We start from the raw sequence: 23,738 nt of genomic DNA on the forward strand, positions 1-23,738 counted from the left end.
AGAATGAATATTGAATGGATTGCATTTGATTATTTAGATCAAGTTAAGTCTTGTATGGATCTAGATCAAGGGAAAGATAAAGTATCAGACAAGTCGGTCCTATTTCGTCATTTTTGTAATAGAGGTAAGTTTGTACGTTTAAATAGTGTTTTAATGTATTTGATTTAAATGCTATTATGTTATTTATCATATTATGCTTTGAAAAAAAATCCAATGATGTTACGATGACTATTGAGCCCCTTTTGAACCTTAGGAATATATAGGATACAAATGACATGTCATTAGGGTTACCATGTATCAGGTGCTAGTTCTAAATGTCCTAATGATGGCTGAGTTCTGGCATTTGTTGTGGATACTCGTTAACTTGTGTAAGCGGCATCGGGTAGCTACGTTCTGACCATCAGCTTGTATGAGCAAGCCCATTTGTGGCTCGTATGAGCGGTTATGTAAAGGAAAAGGAAATGAATGGTTTTGACCATGTGTTAGCACACTTTGTGTGAGCTTCCCGTATATCTGCTATTATTTTAAGTGATTCAATGGGATTACACTATGAAATTATGGAAAGATATGAAGTATTGATGATTAAGGTATGTATAGCTTTGTTATAAAAGTATGAATTCATATGTATTATGATTATGAAATTTACCTTACCATGTGATGAATTTTGCTAAGTTTTTTGATTTAAGCACTAACTTGTGATGTGGTGATGCTTAGGCTTGTGCGAAGCTTGTGTTGGATTTATCATATCTATTTTATGATTATGCTCTGAAATGGTAAGCTTTGTTCATGAATTACAAACTTACTAAGTATTATATGCTTACGTTGTTTTTCTTTTCTATGTTTTTATAGATTATCGAAAGCTTGATCAGTTTAGAAGCTCGTTAGAGAACTATCACACTATCCTGCGACTATTTTGGTGGATTTTGATGCTTTAAGTCATGGCTATAATGGCATGTATAAGTGAATTGTGTTTGATGAGATAGTCATTATGTATGGCTTGTAAATATGGTTGTATGGTTGATGAATTTTTGGTATTCTAATGCTTTGATGGTTGGTGTTGAAATGGTCAAGTAAATTTATGTTTTGAATGACCAATTCAGTATGCTTGAATGTGATTTTGGCATGTGGTCATTGTGGTAAGTTTGGTAAGGAAATAGATTAGAAATGTATGGTTAATGAATGGCTAAATTATGCATATGTTTAAGTATATTTGATTGTTGTGGTTGAGGTGCCTTTTGGCATATTGGTTGTATGGAAGATGCTATATTGAATTAGCCTTATTATTCATGTTTTAGGTATGTTTTGAAGCTTGAATGGTTGTGCAAATGGCTTGTAGGTTTGAGCTTAAATTGGGTGAAAGAAGTGGCTTGAAATTGGCCTATTTCTTTTCCACACGGCCTAAGACACGGGCGTGTGTCTTTGCCGTGTGTGACACAAGGACATGCGACATGGCCGTATGTCCCCTGTATGTTTCAAAGGGTTACAAGTCAGGCAGTTACACGGCATGGCACATAGGTGTGTGATGCCATTTCAAGAGTTACACAGTTTGGCCCATGGGCGTGTGGCTTGGCCGTGTGACCCAAGTCAGAGAGTTACATAGGCACGGACATGGACGTGGACATGGCCATGTGTCCCTACTTCGAATGTCCATACGGCCTAAGATACGAGAGTGTGTCTCAACCGTGTGAGTCAAACGGTTTGGCCACATGGCCGTGTGACCCTTGCAATGTGAAATTTTCAATCTTTTTCCATAAATTTCTAAATGTTTTTGGTTTAGTTCCGAATTGATTCTAAAGCATTTCTAAGGACTTGAGGGCTCAAATAAGGGAGAATAAGCATGTGTTTGAATGAATTATGTTATGGTTTATGAAATGTTTAGAAATTGATGATTTTAAGTTACGTTTTTACGGTAATACTCTGTAACCCTATTCTGGCGATGGATATGGGTTAGGGGTGTTGCATAAATTTTGAAACATACTTAAGAAAAATTAAAATTTATGCAAATATTGCCCTACCTCCCTCCTTAAAATGAAGCAATGTCCTCATTGTGTAACCAAAGTAATGAATGAGAACTCAACATGTAACATCCCTAACCCGTATCCGTCGCCAGAATAGAGTTACGGACCATTATCGAACTTATTTCTTAAACAATCATACATTTCATATACATTCCTCAAATCCAAAAAAAAAAAAAATCATTCAAATCCAATCATATAGTCCCTAACACGAACCCTCTAGGTTTAAAACAAGTAATAGAAGTGGTTCGAGACTAAATCGAATACTTAATAAATTTTTAGAAAAACATAGAAAATTTTCAAAGTGCAAGGGACACGTGCCCGTGTGGCCAGGCCGTGCTGTGTGGTCATTGGAAATAGGATCACATGGCCGTGTCCCAGCCAATGTCTGACCCTGTGTAACTCTCTGAGTTGGGTTACATGGCCAACCACATGCCCGTGTGACTAGCCCGTGTACCCTTAGAAATGGCCTCACATGCCCATGTGCCAGGCCGTGTGAAAACTGGAGGGTATACTGACTTGTGCCACATGGCCAAGCCACACGCTCGTGTGTTAGGCCATGTGAAGCTAATGATTTGATTTCTAAATAAGTACCAGAGGACACACGGTCATGTCACCTGACCGTGTGTCACACATGACTGAGACACACACCCGTGTCTCTGCCCGTGTGGACAAAAATAGATCATTTTCCTAGCCTTATTTCTCACCCAAAGTGGCTCCAACCTACACATACCAAATATCATATGACCATACCTTCAATAGGCATTCAAACCAATCTAAACTAAGTCCAATTCATGCAATTTCAATACCAACAACCATTCAAAAACATACAAATATACCTCCAAGTTTACCTACATGATCAAACTTGTAACACCCCTCACCTGTGTCTGACGCTAGGACAGGATAATAGGCATTACCGGACAAAAACATACACAAACATGTAAAACTTGGCCATAAAAATTCAACCAATTCAAAAACATTCAAACACATGTATGTCGTCCCTTATACGGGCCTACGAGGCCCAAAACATACATCGAGGTTGGTTCGAGACTAAACCGTGAACTTTCAAAAAACTTTGGACAACTTAACAATTTTTCTTGTTTTGGAGAGTCACACGCCCGTAGGGGTAGGTCGTGTGGTCACACACACCTATGTGGCATGGGACACACCCCTGTCTTCAACCCGTGTAACTCTCTGACTATGACATCATCATCAAAATAAGGTCACACGGCCATATCACACGCCAATGTGTCCGGACCATGTGGTACATTAAAAATAAATGAATTTTTCATAAAATGGTGCAGACTTCACACGACCATATCACACGCCCATGTATCCAGACCATGTGGTACATTAAAAATAAATGAATTTTTCATAAAATGGTGCAAACTTCACACGGCCAGAGCACACGCCCGTATGGGTAGGCCGTGTCTCTTACACAGCCAAGACACACGCCCGTGTCTTAGCCCGTGTGTTTACTACTAGGTATACTGACTTGTAAAACTAGGGTACAGGGGACACACGGCTATACAACATGCCCGTGGGGCAGATCGTGTGTCACACATGGCCTAGACACATGCCCGTGTGTCTACCTGTGTGGACAACTTAGAGGCTATTTTCTAAGCCAATTGCCACCCTCACTCATCCACACTCTCAAACATGTTTCATAGCATGCAACATAGCATATTTAAACACTCAATATCCAATTCCATGGCATTTTCATGTCTTCAAAATATCATCCAAATGCATATTCAATTAGTTACGCCATTTAGAAGCATTCTACACCAATTTCATGCATAATCAAATTTGTTGTCCAAATTCCATAATACATATTCATGACCATGATCATCTTAAGTCATTAAGTAAATTCTTATCTCCTAGCATCTATTCCACGCCTTATCATTCATTCACCAAGCAATAACATATCACATCATCAAGGTATTAGCACATGCATGCATGGGTAATTAGATTACAACCCAATGATCAAATATAAGCCAAAATTTTAACCGGTTACTCATCATAAGTCATATCCAGTCGAATTTTAACCTCTGTCAGAGCAATCACATGTGAGGGATTAGATCTATGTGGCGTAACATGGACACATGAAATACATCGTGAATCTTTTATAACTTAGTAGGCAAAACCAATCGATAAGCAATAGGACTTATCCTTTCAGTAATATCATACAGTCCTATAAAATAAGGACTCAACTTGCCTTTTCTACTGAATCTCAAAACCTTTTTCCATGGAGACACTTTCAAGAATACTTTATCACCGGCTTGATACTCAATTTCCTTTCTTTTCAAATCCATATACGACTTTTGTCTATCCGATGCCGCTTTCAAACAATCACGAATTACCTTTACCTTTTCTTCGGTTTCTTTAACCAAATCAACTCCATGAATCTTATTCTCCTTAAGTTCAGTCCAGTACAAAGGTGTACAACATTTACATCCATACAATGCCTCATATGGTGCCATCTTCAAGTTCGCCTGATAACTATTGTTGTAAGCAAATTCGACCAAGGGTAGATAATTTTCCTGACTACCTTGGAACTCAAGAACACAACATCCGAGCATATCTTCAAGTGCCTGAATTACTCTCTTGAATTTCCCATCAGTCTGTGGGTGAAAAGCGGTACTAAAGTTCAGTTTCATGCCCAAAGCCTCTTGCAACTTTTTCCAAAATCGTGATGTGAACCTCGGATCTCTATCCGAAATAATTGACAAAGGTAGTCCATGAAGTCTTACAATTTCAGAAACATACAATTCAACCAACTTATCAAGTGAATAATCAGTGCGTACTGATATAAAATGAGCCGATTTAGTCAACCTGTCGACTACCACCCAAACAACATCTTTCTTTCTTGGTGTCAATGGCAAACCTGTCACAAAATCCATAGTAATTCAGTCCCATTTTCATTCGGGAACCAAAATAGGCTGAAGTAAACCTGAAGGTACCTGGTGTTCAGCTTTTACTTGCGGACAAGTCATACACCTTGATACAAATTCAAATATATCTCTTTTCATACTGTTCCACCAATACATTTTCTTTAAATCATTGTACATTTTCGTGTTACCCGAGTGAACTGACATACACCCGTTATGAGCCTCATGCAAAATACTCTAAATTAACTCGGTATTCTTTGGTACACAAATTCTACCATGGAACCTTAAACAACCATCGGAGTCTTTCTAAAATTCTGGTTCACTATTCGACTCACACTGAGCTTTCTTTACTTGTAACTCTTTATCAGTTTTCTGAGCATCACAAATCTGTTGTAGAAAAGTCGGTCTAGCCCTCAACTCTGCTAGAATTGCACCATCATTGGACAGGGTCAGCCGCGTGTTCATAGCTCTCTAGGCAAATAAAAACTTCCTACTCAGGGCATCGACGGCCACATTTGCCTTACCAGGATGATAATCAATCACAAGCTCATAGTCTTTTAACAATTTGTGCCATCTTCGTTGCCTCAAATTCAAGTCCTTTTGGGTCATCAGATACTTAAGACTTTTGTGGTCTGTATGACATGACATTTATCCCTAAATAGATAGTGTCGACAAATCTTCAAGGCAAATACAATGGTAGCCAATTCTAGATCGTGCGTCGGATAGTTTTTCTCATGAGGCTTTAATTGCCGCGAAGCATAAGCTACTACTTTACCTTCTTGCATAAGCACACAACCTGGTCCACTAAGGATGCATCACTGTAAATCAGAAACTCTGTCCCTAATTTTGGTTGTACTAACACTGGTGCCTCGGTCAATAACATTTTCAATTTCTCAAAGCTCTGCTAACATTTTTCCAACCACTCAAACTTGACATCTTTTTGAAGTAATCTTGTCATAGGAGTGGCTATCATAGAGAATCCTTTCATGAAACGTCTGTAGTAACCGGCCAAGCCCAAAAAGCTCCTAACTTTAGTTACATTCTGTGGCGGATTCCATTCGACAATAGCAGAAATCTTACTAGGATCAACTCGAATACCATCACCTGAAACAATGTGGCCTAAGAATCCGACCTTTCAAAGCCAAAACTCACTTTTGCTGAACTTAGCATACAACTGTTTGTCCCTCAAAGTCTACAAAACGGTTCTCAAGTGCTTGGCATGCTCTGCCTCATCTCTAGAATATATCATAATATCATTGATGAATACCACAACAAACTTGTCTAAATATGGCCGAAATATTCGGTTCATTAAATCCATAAACACAGTCGAAGCATTTGTTAATCCAAATGGCATAGCAAGAAATTCGTAGTGGCCATACCTCGTTCTAAAAGTAGTCTTAGGCATATCTGTCTCTTCAACTCGTAACTGGTAATATCCAAACCTCAAATCTATCTTAGAGAACCATGTTGCTCCTTTCAGTTGATCGAGCAGGTCATTAATCCTTGGCAGGGGGTACTTGTTTTTAATTGTCACCTTATTGAGCTGTCGGTAGTCAATGCATAATCTCATGGAAGCATCATTCTTTTTCACAAATAACACAGGAGCACCCCATGGCAAAAAACTTGGTCTCTCAAAACCTTTGTCAGTTAACTCTTGCAACTGTGACTTCAATTCTTTCAGCTCAATCTGGGCCATCCTGTATGGAGCAATAGGAATAGGTGCCATCCCTGGCACTAACATGATGCCAAATTCAACTTCTCTAATTGGAGACAAACTTGACAATTCCTCCAGAAATACATCTGCATACTCACATACAACTGGCACTAATTCAATCTTCAATTCGGATACCTTTGTATTCAATATGTATGCCAAATAAGCTTCATACCTTTTTCTCATACATTTTCGAGCAGACATCAAAGAAATTACAATTGGTGACTTATCTGCATCATCTGATTCAACCCGAAGAATCTCACCATTTTCACATTTCAATTCAATAACTTTCTGTCTACAATTCACTATAGCATCATGTAGTGTCAACCTGTAACACCCTTCGCCCGTATCCCTCGCCGGAACAGGGTTCGAGGTGCTACCAGATTTAAACTCAACCATTTATATAAAACCAGGCCGTAAAAATTTTGATCAATTTTAAACTTTTCATACACGCGTATATTATCCTTTAATCGGGCTTACAAGGCCCCAAAATATTCATGAGGCATTATTAAATATTTACCAATATCTTAGTCTTGTATCATTTACCTACTCAACAATGAATCACAATTCAAATTCTAAATATACATGCTATAAACCACATCACAGGAGATAATAACATACAAGCATATGAATAATCAAACTACCTTAAGCTTAATCATAATATTACATACTCAACTTTACAATCTTATACATGCCATAGACTCGAAACACTAAGATTTACTTACGCCGATAGCGTAGACTCAACAATGTGATAATACCTCTGACGGCCTCCAACCCGAGCTAACCTAGCAACCCTAGGGAATATGGGAAAGAAAAGGGGAGTAAGCTTTACGCTTAGTTAGTTCATAAGAAAATAATAAGCAACTCATTAACAAGTTTTATCAATGTTACAACATAATCACAAATTCACTACAAGTTGTCTTCCTGAGCAACAGTCACTAAATTATTTATAACTGGAGCTACTAAACTCCAAATCAATTGCCACTAATTTTTCCTGAAAATAGACTCATATATCTTCTATCCATAAAATTTTCAAAATTTTTGTTTTGGCCAATCAATACCAGATTTTTCTTAAAGTTTCCCCTGCTTCACTGTTTGACTAATCTGACCACTCTTCACTATGAATCAAATTTCTCATTGTACAGAATTCAAAATATGTTCTCGTTGATTTCATTTGAAACTAGACTAATTAAGGAGTCTAAGCATATAAATTTTATCTTATAACCATTTTTGTAAAAATTATAATGATTTTCTAAAAACAGAATAGGGGACCCCAAAGTCATTTGACTCTGTCTCACATCACTTCAAATATCTCATTATCAGAAATTCTTTTGCTTACAAGAAACTAGACTCATTAAGCTTTAATTAAATAATTTATTCAGCTTCTAACTCAACTCCCACAATTTATGGTGATTTTCCAAAATCACATTATTCTTCTTGTCCCAAGCAGATTTATTACAAATTTACTCTTTCACACATTCTTTGCATTCATATTATTTAAACATGTATATCACCAATCAATTTCATCACATATATATAATTTCACTTAAGCATAATCTCAATACAATACATCATGATCAATGATTCGCACACAACCGTTCAAATTAGCAATTATAAGAAGGTTCCGCACATAGCCCACCCTTATCGATAATTTACGATGGTTTTACCCTTACTCACATATATGACATAGGCATTTAAATACTTCAGTGTCAACTTTAATTCAACCGAATTTAACCATTGTACCATTTCATAACCACAGTTACTTTTGTCATTCATATCTAAATGGTATTTCACATAATTCATATAACCTTTCACCATGACTGAATACATACATACACATATAACATCTTCACCTATGCTTCTCATTTCACATTCATGATTCAATTCCAATCGATCTAACATGTATAAGTATATATCACATACCTGGCCAGCTTAATGTATTGAACGAATTCAATTGCCGATTTAACACAAGGTCTCATAGTCTTAGACTTTTATCAAATCACCGGCATTTAGCCTGCTAGGTTTTAAACCCGAATTCATCACCGGCACAAAGCCTGCTAGACTTTAAGTCTGAACTCATTCACCGGCATTTCGCCTGCTAGGCTTGAAGCCCGATATCATTCACCGGCATTATAGCCTGCTAGGCTCGAAGCTCGATATTATCTCACCGACATTATATCCTGCTAGGCCTGAAGCTCGATAATATTATTCACGTGCTTAAAGCTTGCTAGGCCGAGGCCCGAATATCACATTTCGATAAACAATTCACCTGTTCTTTCATACTTTCATAACTTATACTTCAATTACGTATAACTGAAACATAGATCTATGAACAAAGATTTTCATCCTTTCAACCACATAGGGTTTAATTTCCATATTGGAACACATATCTTAGTACATCATTTAATAGTATCAAAGTCGACTAGATATGCTAGTCACATACGGCTCATAACTTTAATTTAACATTCATTCAACACAGAGAACATATGTATATATATATATACAATCAAACATCTTCTTAATTATGATTATTCAACTCTTAAGCATATAACATGATCAAAACAAAAACACTTAAGAACTTACCTTGGATTTTATCGAATAACTACGGATTGACTAATCGACTAGTTTTGTTTTCCCTTTATCCAAAATTGGCTCCTTATGCTCTTGAGCTTGATTAACAAATTCAACTTATCATATCTCTATTATTTAAAACCACATTCGGCAATTTATAAAATACTATAATTATCACATCTCATTCATCCAAAATCACATTCGGCACATAAAAAAAACATTGATAAGTCTCAAAACAAAAACAACACTTATCAAAGTCATGTAATTTACACACTTTACATGGCACTACTACATTCATTAACCTTACTTTCATACAACCACTCTTAGACCGTAATATAACATCAAGTGCACATGCTGTTCATATAGCCGAATATCACTTAACTAATTAATTAAAAAATCTTTTAATACTTAGTTCCACAAGTCCATTCGGCATTAGCTCATCCAACTCATATTTTTCATTGACAACCTCTATAATTACAATTTGTTCACATCCTTATTCATGCTACATTCGACAATTATAAATAAATAAAAATACATAAATAATTACACAATGATCACTTTAGTCGATTATAAATTCTCAATTAAATCAAATATATCATTTACAAGCTCAAACTCATCCTTTACCTCATTTCTCTCTTTAATTCATATTCGGCAATCTTTCTAACTGCTTAAACGATTATAGCATAAGGACATTTTTAATTCAATTAAAGATGATCTCACATTTACAATTTACAAATGGTAATTTCATTCCATTTATCTCAATTTACTAACAAACCCAACCTTGCATGGATTTAAGCACATTCGGCCATTATTTAACAACAATTCATTCACATCATAATTCATGTTCATATTTGGTCATCTATACCCATACTAACCATATAACTATTAAATTCCAAATTTAAACACAAGTGTAACATTTTAACACAATGGCCGAACACTTCATGAAGTTACCAAGACTCATCATTTGCTATTTCACACACACTCACATCCAATCCTTTTTATTAAACACTCAAAATCAACCATCTTCATGCCTCATCACAAAAACATCAAAACACCAACCAAGAAATGCAACATCCATGGCCGACTATCATCTCTATCAAATAGCAAAATTTGAACCATGGGCTAGGTAGAATTCAAACTAACAACTTAAAATATACATGAATTTCAAAGAATAATATCAAACATACCTCAATCTAGTTACAAGCATGGCTGAACTTCTTAGAAACTTTTCCTTTTCTCTTTTACTTGGTTTTTCGGCTAAGGAAGAACAAAGATGAACAAACTTTGTTCTTTTTCACCCCTTTTTTTAATTAATTCTTATTCCATATTATAAAACATTTAATAATTATATTTCTTATATATATAAAATGCATATATTACAAATCATCATTATCATGGCCGGCCACTAACTTTAAATTGGACAATTTGACATGCAAGTCCTCCCTTTTAATAAGCAATGCATTATTCGGTCATCTCATTTCTTCCTAACACATTCTTTAAGTTTATCACATAAGTCCTTTTTCATAATTTCACATTCAAATGACAAAATTTAGACATGATACTTTCACACATGATACTTCACATATAATAAACATAGAAAAGTGCATTTAAATAATTTTGTGACTCAGTTTTGTGGTCCTGAAACCACTTCCCGATTGGGGTCAAATTAGAGCTGTCACAAAACCAATCCATACCTAGTATGACATCAAATTCATCAAACGACAACAACATCAAGTCAGCCAGAAAATAATGACCTCTAATCATCAAAGGACACTTCTTACACACTTTATCAACTATCACATGCTTTCTTAACGGGTTCGACACCTTAATCATAACTTTTGTAGACTCAACAGGTATATTCATGCTATATATCAATTTCATACACACATACGAATGAGTAGAGCCAGGGTTTATCAAAGCAATAACATTAATATCATAGAAAGAGAAAATACGAGTGATCACATCAGGAGAAGTTGCATCCTCACGTGTATGTATGGCATAGGCTCTGGCCGAAGCTCTAACTTCGAACCTCACTGCTGTATCTCTTGTCACATTCTTACTTCCGGACCCATTCCTGACATTTCTCGAGGGTCTTCCCCTAGAAGCTGTGCCATTCAGTCTTGGATTCTAAAATCTTTCTTTCTCTATGATTTCAGGGCAATCTTTAATATAGTGGTCTAAAGAACCACATCTAAAACAAGATCCGTCACTCACCCTACAGTTGTCGGAATGGCGTCTACCACATTGCTGGCATTCGGTTTTGAAAGGTTTAGCATTACCCACGTTTGCTACAGATGTAGCTTGAGACCTAAAACCCGGATTTTTCTTTCTACGATTCCCGTATGAATGTCCAGCTGACACATGTGAACGGGAGTACATCTCTATAGATTTCTTAGACTGAGATGGGAACGACTTACTCGTGTGTCTTTTTCTTGTGTCTCTAGCCTCAGACTAGACTTTCCTCTTTTCTTTAATCAGTTCTTAGGCTTTACAATCTCGTTCGACAAGTACTACAAATTTCTTCAACTTAAGAATGCCTACCAACGTCTTAATAATCTCATTAAGTCCATCTTCAAATCTTCTACACGTTTTTAGCCCCGAAGGATACACACTTCCGAGTGTACTTGCTGAGTCAGACGAATTCTCTCTCGTATTCATTAACTGTCATACAACCCTATTTCAAATCTAGAAATTCCTTACGCTTCTGGTCGATGAACCGTTCACTAATATACTTCTTTCTGAATTCCTCTTGAAAGAATTCCCAAGTAACCCTCTCTGGGGGTACCATGGATATCAGCATTCTCCACCGGTGATATGTTGCATCTCTTAATAAGGATATGGCACATTTTAGGCATTCCTCGGGTGTACAGGATAATTCATCAAATACCCGTAACGAATTTTCTAACCAGAACTCTGCTCTCTCAGAGTCGTCATTGGCATTTGCCGTAAATTCCTCAGCACCTTACTTTCGAATTTTATCAACTGGTGTTCTAGAGAATCTCATAAAATCTATACCTTGAGGCATCATGGGTGTTTGAATTTTATCTCTTAATAAGGATATGGCAGGTTCGCTTGAACGAACTCCGTCTACCAGGCATTCATCATGTAGAGAAAGGCTTCTCTACCTCATTCTTCTCAACTAACAGTCTCAGGACTACTATCGGATGGCACTGGTCCTTTAGCGGGAGTAGGTGCATTACTTTCTACATCATCTGCCACTGCTTTGTCGGGATCCATTTGCTATATGAAAACACATTTTAAAATTGTCAGGAGTCGTCACACTATCATAATATATGTATGGCATGTATATCTAGACTTAAATACATACAACGTAGTTCGAGAATTGACTAAACCGTAACTCTGGTACCACTAAATGTAACACCCCTCACCTGTGTCTGATGCCGAGACAGGATATGAGGCATTACCAGACTTAAACATACACATACATGTAAAACTGGGCCATAAAAATTCAACCAATTCAAAAACATTCAAACACATGCATGTCGTCCATTATACGGGCCTACGAGGCCCAAAACATACATCAGGGTTGGTTCGAGACTAAACCATGAACTTTCAAAAAGCTTTGGGCAACTTAACAACTTTTCTTGTTTTGGAGAGTCAAACGCCCGTGGGGGTAGGCCATGTGGTCATACACGCCCGTGTGGCATAGGACATGCCCGTGTCTTCAACTCGTGTAACTCTCTGACTATGATGTCATCATCAAAATAAGGTCACATGGCCATATCACATGCCTGTGTGTACAGACCGTGTGGCACATTAAAAATAAATGAATTTTTCATAAAATGGTGCAGACTTCGCACGGCCAGAGCACACGCCCATATGGGTAGGGCGTGCCTCTCACAAGGCCAAGACACATGCCCGTGTCTTCGCCCGTGTGTTTACTACTGGGCATACTGACTTGTAAAACTAGGGTACAGGGGACACACGGCTATACAACATGCCCGTGGGGTAGACTGGGTGTCACACACGGCCTAGACGTATGCCTGTGTGTTTACCCATGTGGACAATTTAGAGGCTATTTTCTAAGCCAATTGCCACCCTCACTCATCCACACTTTCAAACATGTTTCATAGCATGTAACATAGTATATTTAAACACTCAATATCCAATTCCATGACATTTTTATGTTTTCAAAATATCATCCTAATGCATATTCAATTAGTTATGCCATTTAGAAGCATTCCACACCAATTTTATGCATAATCAAATTTGTTATCCAAATTCCATAATACATATTCATGACCATGATCATCTTAAGTCATTAAGTAAATTCTTATCTCCTAGCATCTATTCCACGCCTCATCATTCATTCACCAAGCAATAACATATCACATCATCAAGGCATTAGCACATGCATGCATGGGTAATTAGATTACAACCTAATGATCAAATATAAGCCATATCACATGACCATTACAAAATGAATCATCAATATTAGAGGCCTTTACAACTTGGCCAAATTTGCATGACACATATCACAAAATAACCAAGTTCCCTATACATGCCATACTCAAGTTATCAAATTCACTATACCCAATATTATTTTGATAGTGTGATTGAATACTTCAGCAACTTCCGATCCCCGAGCTAGCTTGGCGGAACTACAAAGGATGGAAAGGAAATGGGGTAAGCATTAAAGCTTAGTAAGTCCACACGCAAATAATATGCAATGATAGTAAGCAATTTTCATACAATGAGATAATAACTTAACTATAAAGATTGCTCATCATTCAAGCATTTTGACTTATTTATCTAGTGTTCATATATATATACTTTCTCATCATAAATTATCTTTTATCAAGACATTGCTCGATAGTTTAGCGTGCATACCTATACTTATTCGTAATATATCATTTGACCATACCTTCTTTAACATGCCCTTATTGGGACTTTCATCACCTTATCCATTGCATTACCCATTGAACACTCGGAATATTATCAGATACACAGAAAACTTGCACATAAGTGCCACATATACATTCGTAGCCAAAGCTACCTCATAATATGTAACACTCACTAAGGAGCTACTCACGGGCCTGCTTATATAAGCTATCGGTCAAAGTGTAACTACACAGGTTGTTCACACAAGTTGTTAGGTATCCGAACCACTTAGGACTACCTAGCCATCGGTAGGACACACAAGACCAGTACCCGTAACCAAATCACATGTGCCTCGTACATCATGAACTCAGACCACTCAATGAGTTCAAAGGTCACACATATATATCATGAACCCAGACCGCTCAATGAGTTTGGATTTCTTAATTCCTAGTGACATGTCATTTGTAGCCTAGACTATTCCTAAGGTTCAAACGGGATTTTCCTCACTTGTCCACCTCAACTTTGTCGTACTTGCCCGTGATGTTGTCTGTAACGGCCATAATATCATTTATGCTTTCATAACAACCAATAAGCATATAACTCATAACAACAAGAAAACATTTATCACATAATATCAAAACATTAAAAACATGCTACAACACCACATTATTTGCATATGAACTTACCTCGGTACAAAATGATGAAAATCGAGCCTATTCTTAGAAAACTTTATTCTTTCCTCGATCAAGACCCGTATCAGGTTTTTCTTGATCTATAATGGCAAATTTAACTTGTTTAATAATCATGTTGTCCAAATAAATCCATAATTCATACTTTGATAAAATTACCTTTTTACCCTTAACTTTTCACTTATTTACAATTTAGTCCCTAGGCTCGTAAAATGAAATGCATGCATTTTCTTTGTTAACCAAGCCTAGCCAAATTTTCCTTATACTCATAATAGCCCATATTTTCATCAAAAATAGATTTTTATCTCTTATTTTACACCTTTTTCAATTTAGTCTTTTGTAGTGGTTTTCATGAAAAATCACCTAGTAAAAGATGTTTATCACACACCAAACTCTCATATTCCTCCATAAATCATCAAAATACATGCATGTCACACATGGGTAAATTTTCATACATAAACCCTACTTTAAAATAAGGGTGGAAATAGGTAAATCAAGCTACGAGGACTTCAAAAATGTAAAGAACATTAAAAACGGGTCTTGGGAGCACTTACAATCAAGCTTGAAAGTTGAACAAAACCCTAGCTATGGTGTCTTGAGAATTTCAGCCAATCATGGAGAAGATGAGCACATTTTTTCTTTGATTTTTCCTTTTTATTCTTTTAATTACCAAACGACCAAAATGCCATTAGGGTATTTCTTTCAAATTTTTCCTATGCATGCCATTTTTGTCCAAAATTTTAGAAATTGGTCAAATTGCTAATTAGGACCTTCTAATTCATAATCTAAAGCAATTTCATGCTAAAAGCTTCTAGAACAAAAGTTTTGCATCTTATTCAATTTGGTCCCTAAAGTTCAATTGGATGTTTTATGCATAGAATTTCTTCATGAAATTTTCACACAAGCATGTATTCATATCATGGACCTCATAATAATCATAAAATAATTATTTCTATCTCAAATTTGTGGTCTTGAAACCACTGTTCTGACTAGGCCTTAATTCGGGATGTTACAAAACTCGCTTATTAGACTTTGTGCCTAATTCAACATATATACCAATTCTCAAGTTCAATTATTTTGTACTCAAAATACCAATATACAATTAAGACATTTCCAAGGAAAATCCAAATACATACCAAAATGAGAAGAACCACATCTCACAAGACCATATTTACATATAAACATTTCTAGATATATAACAACTTACAAGCCAATTCAAATGGCCAAAATTCATCAAGACATAAAGGGTACCTTAGCTAAAAGACCTATACGTGCCATATAACCAAAATACACAAAGTTCAAAAGTACCAAAATAAGAGTTTGATAATGTGATGCAATCTCTGACAACTTCCAAAACGAGTGAGCTTCTGAATCACTATAAAACACAAAAAATAAACAAAATAAGCAATTAAGCTTAGGAAGCTTGTATGGCTAATAAGTACAACTTACCAAATAATCATAATTTAAGTGATTAAACATGGCATAATGCAACTCAATTTAATCCACAAACCTAGCACATATTCATCCATAAGGTTAGACATAAAATTCCCAAATTTCATAGCTTCAATGCTTTTATGATTAACATACATACCTGTAATGATACATATCGATCTCTTATTCTTTCATACCATCAGTATACCCGTTGGACCATTTGGAATAATATCGGATACTCTTGAATCTCACACACTAAGTGCCAATACATGGTTGAAACCATCTCAATCTCATATCTCATATAAATGCTCACTCTCGAGCTATCACCGGGTTTGCTCACATAAGCTGACTGTCAAGATGTAGCTACACGGTGCTACTCACACAAGCTGACGAGTAACCATAACACATGCCGAAAAACTCAGCCATTGGTAGAAGATACGGACCAGCACCTAAAACACGGTAACCCCTAATCACATGTCATTTGTATCCTAATCTATTCCTATGGTTCAAATGGGATTAATACATTACCGATAACTTGTCGAGAATTTCTATAGTATCGTATCATCACAATTATATCAAATTAGCATTTAAACATATGTAATTAAATGCTTATTAAACATACGAACTTACCTCGAAATAATACAGAGAAATCGAGCAATTAATCCACTACTTTGTTTTTCACCCGATCTAATTCCGAATGTTGCTTTTCTTGATTTATATAATCAAATTTAACTTATTTAAATATCATTCTATTCGATTTAATACAAAATTTATATTATGAAAAAATTACTATTTTGCCCATCAATTTAGTCCCTAGCTTATAAAAATGCAAATTCATGCAATTGAGTCCACACCCATGCTAGATGAATTTCACCTATAATCATAGTAGCCCACACATTTCATTATTTCACACTTTTACCACAATTTATCACATTTCTTAATTTAATCCTTAATTTGCAATTTCATTCAAAATCATTTAACAAATGTTGTTTATCTAATAACAACCATTCATTATCTACCGTTAAACTTCAAAACACATACACACTCAACAATGGTGAAACCCTAATACTTTAACAGTTTTGCAAATTAGTCCCTGGGCTAGCTAGATTAAGCTACAACGACTCTATAAAACATAGAAACCATTAAAAACGGGATGAAAAATCATACCATGCACACAAAAACACCAAGGCCGAACCTAGCAAGCTTCCATGGCTTCTTTTTTTGTTTGAAATTTCAGTTGAAGAAAGAGTAGAAAGATGATAACTTTGTTTTATTTAATTTAATTATCATTATTTACCTAATTACAAAATTAACCTTTATAAACATTATTTATGTAACACCCCTAACCCGTATCCATTGTCGAAACAGGGTTTCGGAGTATTACTGAAACATTTAGAATATTTTTCAATTAATTTATGTAAATTACTATTCATTTACAGAGATTATACAAATCGTCCCTTGTATAGATCCTCGAGGCCTAAAATGAGTGTTGGAATCAAATCGGGAACTCAGGGAATTTTTTGCGAAATTTTAAAAATTTTCCTAGGTGCAGGGCTCACACGCTCGTGTGGTTTAGGGACACGCCCGTGTGGTCTGGCCGTGTACTACAGACGCCTGTGTCCCTAACCCGTGTATCTATCTGGCTTCTAAAGCATGAAAAAATTGAAGTCACACAGTCAAGTCACACACTTGTGTGCTAGGCCGTGTGGCGAATTTTTATTTTTGAAATTTAGGTGCAGTTTTGACACCGTCGTGTAACACGCTCGTTTCCAAGGCGTGTCAACCACACGGTTGAGACACACGCCCGTCTCTCAACCCGTGTGCCCAATTCTGAGCATTCTATTTCTCATTTTTAAGATGCAGGGGACACATGACCAGACCACATGCCCATGGGACAAGCTGTGTGTCACACACGGCCAAGACACACGCCCGTGTGTCTGCCTATGTGGACAAAATAAGGCCATTTCCTAGCCTCATTTGTCACCCAAAACTTACCATTTTTCTGCACTAAAACTCACAAGCATATATCCACCAACCCAACATCATATTCACAAGAAGTTTGACATCAATCATATAGTATTATCTCATGCATTAATAGATATAAACTTACTCATGTCATAAACTCATATACTAACACAATTTTATCAAACCAACTCATAATAAGCACTTATGTGATTATCAAAGCACCACTTTAAAATAGCCAAACTTAGGCCATCATTAGTCACTCCAATGGCTAGGTTACAAAACAACCATTACAAGCCATCATTGGCCAACTAAGCTTATACATGACATTATACCAAAATGAGGTTTCTATTTATACCAAAATGAGATAGCGAATAGTGTGATGACTACTCTGACCATCTTCCAACTTTTGTGAGCTTCGAGCACTATAAAACAGGGAAAAATAAACGGAGTAAGCATTTTATGCTTAGTAAGTCTGTATAACAGGAAATAAACTTACCGGTCTTATTTATTAACACAAGCACACATAAATACATATTCCATCAATTTTGGGTAAGTTACCTAAACACATACACTTATTCAAACAAGTTAGTCACATAATCTCATATGAATATCAAGTAAACATAGATGAGCTCATCACATTACAAGCTTTTATTAATTTCACCTTTCCACTCTTCAAGAGTCTTTTCCGTTGAACTATTGAAATCTCGATGGATGTTTAGGTAATATACACATGTGCAAAAGTACCCATTGGGTGCATAATGAAAAAGCACGCCCTTGAGTTGTACATTTGACTGTAGGATTACCAGTCCAGGCTAAATCCTATCTATAGCATATGCTCTAAAGAACTTAATATAGATTACCCATCCGGGCTAAATCCAATTTTTAGCCTAACTCTAGAGGGCTTACATTTGAATTACCCGTCTGGGCTAAATTCTATTTGCAGCATATGTATTATTATTTTCAACCCTTTAAAAATTCAACATTCGATCGGAACATGATAATTTGTCCATATTACACAACTTAAAATTATATCATTATGTATATATCATCTAACACATAACAACACAATCATACAATTCAATTCAGGCATATTAACATAAAATTTTAAGTTACACTAAATTACCTTGAAAATGGTTTGTTTTTGAATTTCAACTAATCTGAAACCTTTTGCTTTCCTCGATCTAGTTCCGTAGTTGGTCTTTCTGGATCTTTTCAAGCTTGGTAAGTTGTCTTCCTCTCTCCTAGGGTTTCCATGGAAATTTTTGGGAAGATGATATGAAATTAGATGAATAAATCTTTTTATTTAATTTCTATCTTTCAATTTTAGTGATTTTCAACTTAGTCCCTTGTCTTTTCTAATTTTTCAATGGATGAGTCATTAAAATATCTACTAACTACTCTTCAATGGCCTAAATACCATATAAGGACCTTAATTTCTAAATTCCATAGCTATTTGATACCTATAGCTACTAGAATCCAACTTTTGCATTTTATGTAATTTAGTCCTTTACCTAATTAACCACACAATCGATAAAATTTTAGTATCAAAATTTTCATGTGACCTTCCTATCATGACGCCAACCATAAAATAAAATAAAATAATTTTTATTTTTCACTCAGATTTGTGGTCATGAAACCACTGTTCCGACCTCACTGAAATTGGGCTGTTACAATATATTTCAATAAATCCCAAGCCATAATCATCCACTAAACTATTAATGGGCTAATTACCATTTAAGAACCTATGATTTAAAGTTCTATAGCTATTAGAAACCTTTAGCTATTAGAACCTAACTTTTGTACTTTACGCGATTTAGTCATTTTTATCAAATTGAGCATACAAACGATAAAATTTCTTAGTGAAATTTTTATACTACTAACATTCTATAGACATTAAAATAATAATAAAATAAATATTTTGACCTCAGATTTGTGGTTCCAAAACCACTGTTCCAATTTCACTAAAAACGGGCTGTTACAACTCTCCTTCCAAGAAATTTTTGTCCCCGAAAATCTTACACGAAAATAGGTTAAGGTACTACTTTCTCATATCTTCCTCAAGTTCCCACGTAGCCTCTTCAACACCGTGACATTGCCAATGTACCTCCACTAAACTTATGCTTTTATTTCTTAACTCTTTTATATCTCGGGCAAATATTCTGATCAGTTCTTCGCGGTACGACATATCGGGCTGAGTTTCAATATTTCTCGGAGAAATTATGTGCGATGGGTTTGATCGATACCATCTTAACATAGAAACATAAAATACATTATGGATCTTTTCAAGTTCTGGTGGTAACTTAAGTTGACAAACTATTGGCCCAATTCTCTCGATAATCTCATACGGTCCGATAAATCGCAGATTCAATTTTCCTTTGCAACCAAATCAAAGAATTTTCTTCCACGGTGATACTTTTAGAAACACTTTGTTATCCTTCCGTTTCAAATCTACATATGATTCCGTTCGATCTAAAGCTCCTTTCAAACTGTTGCGAATTATTTTCACTTTCTCGTCGGGTTCCCTAATCAAATCAACCCCGTGAATCTTTTTCTCACTAAGCTCGGTGTAACACCCCTAACCCGTATCTGTCACTAGACTAGTGTTAAAGGCATTACCTGAAAAATCGGAACATTTAACATTCATTTCACAATCATCATAACATCATAGTCATACATTAATATAGAGTCCCTTACATAGGTTAATGAGACCTTAAACATGCTTTGGAAAGGGGTCGGGACCAAACCGAGCTCATACAAATTTTTTTGAAAATTAAACATTTTCAAGTTACAAAGGTCACACGCCCGTGTGAACTAGCCGTGTACCTCACATGGCATTAGACACGCCCGTGTGTCTAGACCGTGTCAAATCAGGGCATACATACTGACTTAATCACTGATAAACCATAATTTATACATATTTTTATCCCACGCTTAGCACATTTATGGATGATTTCTCCTTAGATTTGGTGAATTGGATGCTCCTAATTCTTTAATTTCATGTTTTATATTTAGGTGAGCATAGGAGAATAAAAAGAGCAAGAAACGGGCCGAAAACAGAGAAAATAGACCCACGTGGGAAATGACATGGCCTGGACTTCCTCACACGGGCGTGGCACACGGCTGTGTCCATTTGGCAGGATCGAAGCACGACTTACACGGGCTAGAGTAATCGCACACGGGGGTGACACAAGGGCGTGTCCCTGCCGAGCCCAAGTATAGTCTTATTCGGAAAAGACCACTTTTGAGGGCTCTTAGGCATTCTAAAGCCTATTTAAACACCGGAGGAGGCACTTAGAACAGACACACGAAGTAGGAGGCAAAGAATTACTCAAGGGAAACCGATTGATCCATCTCAGAAGGCGGATTCATCTTCAAAACTGAAGATCTCCCTTCAATTTCCATTCAGGGGTTTTGGGTTTTCTTTATGTTTTGTTATCTTTATTCTTGTGAGATGTTTTCTTTCATAAGTATGAACTAGATCCCCTAAATACCTAAAGGGAATGAAACCTAAGACAGGTCTTGTTATTATTATCTAAATTATATGATAAATATTTAATTTGTTCTTAATTATGTGTTCTTATATTCTAGGATATTGATTCAAGTTAACACTTTTATTCAGAGGAGGAATAGACCCTGTCTAAGAGTAAATTTGTCATAATTAAGCGGAGTTGATTGCATGCCTAGAGATAGGGTGATAAGATTTTTTCGGATTAGGGTGAAGCTAATAAGGGGATCCATAGATCTAGTTAATGCAACACTAGGGTGTTAATTAGAAAGAGATTTCAATTAATCAACCTAGGGTTAGACGTTATTAGTCTCGAAAGAGATAATAATATAACTTAAGGATTTCTACGGGTTAAGTCAAATGAATAAATCATCTGATTCAAAGTCAAATAACAAGTGAAGTCTAGGTGGATTTTTCCTTGGGTATTGTCTTAATCCATCGAGTTCTCCCAAAAGCTTTTCCCCAATTTCTCTCTGTGTACTCTTAGTTTAGTTAATTAGTTTAGATAAACAAATCCTTTAGTTTTTAGGCTAGATAATAAAAAGAAAGTAATTACTAGTACTATTGGTTCCTTTGGGATCGACAATCCGGTCTTGCTAAAGCTATACTACTGTTCGATAGGTACACTTGCTTTCATCGTGATAATAGTTAGCTTTAAGAACGATTAATTATAAATTTTTAAAACCTATCGGGAATATCACGTATCAAGTTTTTGGCGCCGTTGTCGGGGAACTAGGATATTAGGAACACTCGATTTTTATTACTTTAGCCATTCTACTTTATTTGTAATTTAAATTTTTATTTTATTTTATTTTCTAATTTTTCTTCTTTGTTCCTGGCAGGTTTTTATAGTGTATGACTAGAAGAAACCTGTCGGGACCATTACTGTTTGATAGTGAGATCGATCACACAGTTCGCAGAAACTGAAGAGAAATAAGGCAAAGCTCATAATACACAGAGGAAGAGCAAGAAGACGATACTTCAACCACAACCGAGGAGATGGCTAAAAACCAAGAAAATCTGCTACCTCCTGCAATTGCTGCTAATCAGAATCCTGCTCCACGTACTATGTATAATTATGCTAAACCTTCTTTGACTGGAACTGAATCGAGCATAGTTAGGCCTGCTGTTGCTGCAAATAATTTTGAACCAAAACCTAACACCATTTAAATGATCCAACAGTTTGTACAGTTTGATGGTTTGCAGGACGAGGATCCTAACGCTCACTTGGCAAATTTCTTAGAGTTTTGCTACACTTTTAAAATCAATGGCGTTTCTAATGATGCCATTCTCCTTCGGTTGTTTCCCTTTTCGTTAATGAATAAGGCTAAAAAATGGTTGAATTCGTTACCACGAGGGTTAATCACTACTTGGGAACAAATGATTGAAAAGTTTTTATTAAAATATTTGCCGCCGGCTAAAACAGCCAAAATACGTAATGATATCTCCTCTTTTGTGCAGATGGATTTAGAAACACTCTACGATGCATGAGAGAGATACAAGGATCTGTTGAGAAGGTGCCCTCACCATGGGTTACCACTTTGGCTACAGGTTCAAACGTTTCACAATGGCCTAAATCCTTCGACTGGACAGATAATCGACGCAGTCGCTGGTGGAACTATCAATAATAAGACACCTGAGGATGCTTATGAATTTATAGAAGAGATGTCACTGAATAATTATCAGTGGTAAGTCATGAGGACAAAGCCAACAAAAACAACCGGCATTTTTAATGTCGATTCGGTCACCATGCTTTCTAATCAAGTAGAACTTTTGAATAGAAAAATTGACGGTTTTCTTGGTTCTTCACAGGTTCACCTAGTAATGCAGTGCGAAGCAAGTGGAGGTGGATCAAGCAATTCAGAATACCCACCCTATGGCCATAACATAGAGCACGAGCAGTTAAATTACATGGGTAATAATTCTTGATCTCAAAATAATCCTTCTAGTAATACTTACAATGCAAGTTGGAGGAACCACCCAAATTTCTCTTGGGGAGGCCAAGGGAATCAGAGACCACCACCTTCAAGCTTCCAATAACCACCCTACCAACAAGAGAAAAAGCCAAACCTTGAGGAGATGCTAACAAAATTTATTTCGGTGTCAGAAACTCATTTTTAG

At 36.2% G+C, this 23,738-nt stretch overlaps 1 non-coding gene across 1 annotated transcript; it reads right to left on the minus strand.

Annotated features, from left to right (window-relative positions):
• Positions 1 to 23,045: 23,045 nt before the first annotated feature.
• LOC128291284 (small nucleolar RNA R71) lies at positions 23,046 to 23,152 on the minus strand. The gene has a single exon (XR_008281060.1). It is a non-coding gene; the product is annotated as a small nucleolar RNA R71 (small nucleolar RNA).
• Between the last annotated feature and the right edge of the window lie 586 nt (positions 23,153 to 23,738).

This window comes from Gossypium arboreum, chromosome 3, assembly GCF_025698485.1.
Source record: "Gossypium arboreum isolate Shixiya-1 chromosome 3, ASM2569848v2, whole genome shotgun sequence".
Classification (NCBI taxonomy): domain Eukaryota; kingdom Viridiplantae; phylum Streptophyta; class Magnoliopsida; order Malvales; family Malvaceae; genus Gossypium; species Gossypium arboreum.